The sequence below is a fragment of the Salmo trutta genome, chromosome 16 (assembly GCF_901001165.1).
Source record: "Salmo trutta chromosome 16, fSalTru1.1, whole genome shotgun sequence".
Taxonomy (NCBI): Eukaryota; Metazoa; Chordata; class Actinopteri; order Salmoniformes; family Salmonidae; genus Salmo; species Salmo trutta.
In genome coordinates this window covers 40976279-40982920 of record NC_042972.1, presented here as the reverse complement: position 1 = coordinate 40982920, position 6642 = coordinate 40976279, and positions in this window count along the sequence as shown.

The window sequence follows — 6642 nt, the reverse complement described above, 5'->3', positions numbered from 1 at the left end:
GACGAAGGGTGACGCGCCCGACGTGTTTCGTGACAAAAGAATTCTAAATATTCCATTACCGTACTTCGAAGCATGTCAGCCGCTGTTTAAAATCAATTTTTATGCGATTTTTCTCGTAAAAAAGTGATAATATTCCGACCGGGAAACCCTGTTTTAGTTCAAAGACGAAAAAATAAAAACATGGTGTCGCCTCGTGCACGCGCCTCAGTCTCATTGTTCTCTGATCGACCATTATCCAAATGCGCTACTGTTTTTCAGCCAGGGCCTGCAAAGACATCATTCACCGGTTTGCCGCCTTCTGAGAGCCTATGGGAGCCGTAGGAAGTGTCACGTTACAGCAGAGATCCTCAGTTTTCAATAAAGAGAGTGTAGAAGCCCAAGAAATGGCCACTTCCTGTAAGGAATCTTCTCAGATTTTTGCCTGCCATATGAGTTCTGTTATACTCACAGACACCATTCAAACAGTTTTAGAAACTTTAGGGTGTTTTCTATCAAAAGCCAATAATTATATGCATATTATAGTTTCTGGGCAGTAGTAATAACCAGATTAAATCGGGTACGTTTTTTATCTGGCCGTGCAAATACTGCCCCCTACCCTAGAGAGGTTAAAGTCACCCAGAACTGTGAGGGGTGAGCCATCCTCAGGAAAGGAACTTATCAAGGTGTCAAGCTCATTGATGAACTCTCCAAGGGAACCTAGTTGGCGATAAATGGTAAGGATGTTAAGCTTGAATGGGCTAGTGATTGTGACAGCATGGAATTCAAAGGAGGAGATAGACAAATGGGTCAGGGGAGAAAGAGAGAATGTCCACTTGGGAGAGATGAGGATTCCAGTGCCACCACCCCGCTGACCTGATGCTCTCGGGGTGTGCGAGAACACGTGATCAGACGAGGAGAGAGCAGTAGGAGTAGCAGTGTTTTCTGTGGTAATCCATGTTTCTGTCAGCGCCAAGAAGTCGAGGGACTGGAGGTTAGCATAGGTTGAGATGAACTCTGCCTTGTTGGCCACAGACCGGCATTTCCAGAGGCTGCCGGAGACCTGGAATTCCACGTGGGTCGTGCGCGCTGGGACCACCAGGTTAGAGTGGCAGCGATGTGAAGCGTTTGTATGGCCAGGCGATGTGAAGCGTTTGTATGGCCTGTGCAGAGAGGAGAGAACAGGCATAGACCGACACATAGTTGATAGGCTACAGGAGAGGCTACGCTAATGCAAAGGAGATTGGCATGAAAATGAACTAAACAACTGGGGAAGCGAGAGAGCAGAGCCTCCCTCACTAACAATTCACTGAAACACTAAAACGCTAAAATATAACTTTTCTAGCTACCACTAGAAATTCAAATTGATGTAAACTACAGTGGTTCAATGTTTCCAGGAATAGGCTCAAACTTATGTTATTCCGCTAGATAACTTGGTAGAGTATTCTTCCGTGAAAACCCACCTAGTGCACCGTGTCCTATGACACCGTAGCTAACTAGCTAACTAGCATGCTAGCATCCTATAACACACGGTTAGAACCAATACTTGGTAATAACAAGCTACCAAGGGATCATTTGTGTCCGTGTCTAGTTCATAACGCAGAAGTAATTAAACGTTGGCTAGCTAACACAAAGTCAGTCCTGCTAGCTACACAAGTGGACGACACATCTCGAATGTTCAGAAAGTTAAGCTTACGTTGCAAAAATCTTATTGACTAAAAATGATACAGCTAGCTGGTAGGGTTAGCTAGCTAGCAGTGGGCGCGTGGTTGACTATGTTAGAAAATGTAGCTGGCTAGCTAACCTCGATAGTTACTCTGTACTAGAATTGTTTGTAAACAGTTGTCTGTAAACAGCTGTAGGAAAAATGACTTGTGTCATGCACAAAGTAGATCTCCTAACCAACTTGCCAAAACTATAGTTTGTTAACAAGAAATTTGTGGAGTGGTTGATAAACGAGTTTTAATGACTCCAACCTAAGTGTATGTAAACTTCCGACTTCAGCTGTATATAACAGACATCTACCATTATTCATGAGTTGCCTCTGTATCACTCCGTCACATTTTTGTCATTGTTATCAATGTTTTACAGATGCCGCAGCATATGGATGTCTGAATGATGGTTAGAATCCCAAATGTCGATCTCCGTGCCCAATGGAAAGCAATTAGCATAATTTATGGTTGTATATATGGAGACTATTGCGTCCCGAAAATAAGGTGTTAATTTAAATACTGTACATGTCAATTTTTGTAAACTTGTTTCCTGATCTTTCTTATATCTTTCAGAAATAGGACAGACACTTGAGAACAAAATTCCTTTGTTTTTTGCGGGACTATCTGTTGTTACATATTGTGAATCTGTTATTCAATGCATTTCCGACTTCAACTAACAGCAGAAAGGCCAAATAATTTTTACATATATATTTTTTTATACTTCAAGGTGTCTTAAAATTCAAAATCAAATAGCAAAATTATCCTTGGTATGACCTTCTTCGATAGGGCTTAGATTGTAATGGGTTTAAGCCAAGTCTTTCTGAACAGGGGCTGATGACTGTTTCGTGAAATTTACACTATAGTGACCTGAAAATATGATGACATTGCTAAAGTTGACAAATAATTATCAGGAAACAACTTAGCCATCATTATGATGTTGTAAAGTTTACTTTAGAGAGATGGCAATGTTGCCATGAGCTATCAAAGTTTGTCAGAAATAGCTACTAATGCTAACGTTAACTAGCTAACATTTAGTTGCTCTCCCCTCAATCTTATCTAGCTAAAGTTATGCTGCATCTATAGGCAATCTGGAGAACCTCACAATGATGACAAAACCTTGTCCTACTAATTATTTCCCTCCTTTTGAAATGGCATAGTGTTTCTAAGCCACAGTATTGCACTTTAGACAAAATATTAATCAGTACCGTATTGAATCTGCATTCAGTAGAATATTGTAAGGAAACATGCAACCTATAAAAAGGAAAACATAAATTGTGGATTACTTGTTCACCAAAAACTGCAGCAATTAACAAGTCTATGACTTTCTCATTTTGGATGTCAATTATTGTCAACTTTTATAGAATTTGTCATACGCTGGGAATGGAGAATTAAAATGTTGCTATCTATTAGTTTGTATTTATTTCAAATTATAATAAATTATGCTCACTGTTTGGTGCAAATTAAGATATTTACATAGGCATACATTAGTGTTGTGTGTTTTATGGAATGCTTACCTTTTTTGAATTAATTGTGAATAGTAATAGGAGTGAATAGGACCTGGAGCTGTGAGCTTCTCTTTAACTATGCAGTAGACCTCCCATTAATATCACCAAGCTTTGTTATTCTCACAATTTACTCATTTAGATTGCACACTTTGAGGTTGAGGCTGGTCTTCAGTGTGGAATTAATTTAAATAAATTACTAATTCAATTTCCTTCTTAAGGGCTTTTCATTGGATTTTGTGAAATATTTAATTAATGGCCATTATGATAAGTTACAGTATTTACTGTTGTGAAAGAGAGATGTGATGTAAAAATATAGAGTTGGGAGAAAAAGAGAGAGCAAGAGAGAGAGATAGTATTTTCAGTGCTGAATCAATGTAATTTAGAGGTGCCAAGTGTGTCTTGAGACCCGATGGTAGTGTAGGCCCCTTTCACATGACACAATGCATTCAGCAGCAGTTTAAGACTGGTGTGGTACAGTGCCGTACAGTGGTGGGGCCATCCTTAACTCTGCTCTCCCTCTCTCACTGAGCTGCTCCTCTCATTAGTTGAACTGTTAGCGACCCTGGTGCCTCGGGGTGCCTCCCAAGTTTGGCCCCAATTCTTGTTTCCATCATAATTGCTTAGTCAATTTCTTCTTGAGTTCACAGTGCACCCTCTCCTTCTCCCTTGCCGGGAAAGATAACCGCTGAGATTCTGAAGTCGTTAAGGTGTTTACTTTTTTTAATTGGCTGCTGCACTAGGTGCAGCTGTGTTCCTGGAACAACCTCCCCTTGTCTCCCATGCCCATGCTGTCACACTCTCCGTTAAAAAGCTATACAGGTACCTAACTTATTATGTGGCATGTTGCTCATCATTAGCGGAACATTCCACCCAAGGAACGTTTAAGACATTTTATCCTTTTACCACAAGCTGAATATTGTGCGACTGAATGGACAAAGAGTTTGTAATGTTAGAGAAAATATAAGTACTTCTGGTTATTTTTCAATCCATTGTGGGCACTTGTGTTTTACTAAACCTACTGCCTGAACCATTCCAGTAATGTATCCCATCAGCATTTTGTTCCCTAGAACTACCGATTTAATTTGGTTAATGCACGGAAATTATATTTCAATGAAAAAGCCTAAAAGTTTTCATTTTCACTGTTATTGTAATTACAGAAATGTGATATCTTTCTAGCCCACTATTCCAGCAATCATTGATGCACAATTAGTCTAATTAGAGGCTGGCTACCTAAGCACATCCATTATTTCTGAGGGAAGTTTTTAATAATGTGCTTTGATGTAGATACAATGCTTTACACTAATGTAATCCTGTAATGGCTTCTAGGTATCGGCTTGGTTTGGGTGAAAACAGTGGTGTAGGGTATCATCAGTACCTACTGTATGTGTTCATAAATACAGTACAATGGGTAGAACTGCTGCTGCAATGATCACTGTAACTGTCACTCATTAGAAGCAACAAACACACTTTGATCGACCTCAACATGTTTTAACACAATGAGTCCCATGGTCTTCTAAGCCCTTTTAAACATTGTGTGTTTGAGCTACAGACCTCTGGGTTGTACCATAGTATTTGTCTATTTATTTTACTACGGTTGGTAGTCTGTGTGACTAACAGGCGCTGAGCTAGTGTGGTGTTTGTGAGACAAGGGCAGTCTTTTATACAAAAAAGTAATTTATATAGAGTCAGAAACTATTATACAAACTATTAAAAAACTATACAACTATTAAAAGCTATCTATGAAAAGATGAGACTCAAGCACACACGTAACATGTTTTGTTCTATGATGCTCACAAGCTACACAAGAGTCGTTAGAATGTAAGGGGTTCGTCTACATACAGCGCCTTGCAAAAATATTCATCCCCCTTGGCGTTTTTCCTATTTTGTTGTATTACTACCTGTAATTTAAAATTGATTTTTATTTGGATTTCATGTAATTGACATAGACAAAATAGTCCAAATTGGTGAAGTGAAATGAAAAAAATTACTTGTTAAAAAAAATTAAATTATGGAAAATGGTGTGTGCATATGTATTCACCCCGTTTGTTATGAAGCCCCTAAATAAGATCTGGTGCAACCAATTACCTTCAGAAGTCACATAATTAGTTAGATTGCACACAGGTGGACTTTATTTAACATCTGGGCGGGCATACGGGACGGACATCCAGCGAAAAATCCTATCCCCATTAGCATAACAAAATTGTTTTTTTTTTTTTCAAATATAGGACTATGTTATATCATTTTATAGATACACCTCTCCTGAATCGAACCACGTCGTCCAATTTCAAAAAGGCTTTACAGCAAAAGGAAAACATTAGATTATGTTAGAGGAGTATATCGTAAAAGTAGCCACATAGCCATTTTCCGACCAACCACATGCATCACAAATAACCAAAAAACAGCTAAATGCAGCACTAACCTTTGACAATCTTCATCAGATGACACTCCTAGGACATCATGTTACACAATACATGCATTCTTTTGTTCGATAAAGTTCATATTTATATATAAAAACAGCATTTTACATCGGCGCGTGACGTTGACTAACTATTTTCCCTCAAATGCATCCGGTGAAACAGCGCTACAATTTACTAAATTACTATTCGAAAACATTTTTAAAATGTAATATTGTCAATCTAAGATTTATAGATGAATATCTCTTGAAAGCACCTGTAATGCCAGATTTAAAAATAACTTTACTGGGTAATCACACTTTGCGATAAAAGGGGATGCGATACTCAGAAAAATAGGCTACCGTTACAGGTCAGCGCCATCTTGGAACAATCGCATATCAAATCTACTCTTGTATACTATTGTCAATAATCCCTTACCTTTGATTATCTTCATCAGAAGGCACTTCCAGGTATCCCAGGTCCACAACAAATGTATTTTCGTTCGAAAAAGTTAATCCTTTATGTTCCAATAGCTTGTTCTTGTTAGAGCGTTCTGAAGGCTGCTCCAAAAGTTCCGTCGTGCCGGGACTCCTCTTTCAACAAAATGCATTTTTTTTTATTTAGGTTCGTTCAAACATGTCAAACGTTGTATAACATCAATCTTTAGGGCCTTTTTCAACCAGAGCTCCAATAACATTCAAGGGGGACGATTGCATTGTCTTTCAAAACGTTTCGAAAGGGGAGGGTAGCCAGGGGCGCCGGCATCATAATGGTGATGGCCCTCCTCATGTGACCACGTTCCACAGACTCTCATTGTGTCAGTTTTCACAGCAGAAGGCTCAAACCACTTTGTAAAGACTGGGGACATCTAGTGGAAGCAATAGGAAGTGCTCAATGAACCATTGCTCACGGTGTGATTTATAGGCAAAGTGATGAAGTTGAGTCCGCAATTCAGAATTCCACTTCCTGTTACGATCTGTCTCGGGGTTTTGACTGCCATATGAGTTCTGTTATACTCACAGACACCATTCAAACAGTTTTAGAAACTTAGGGTGT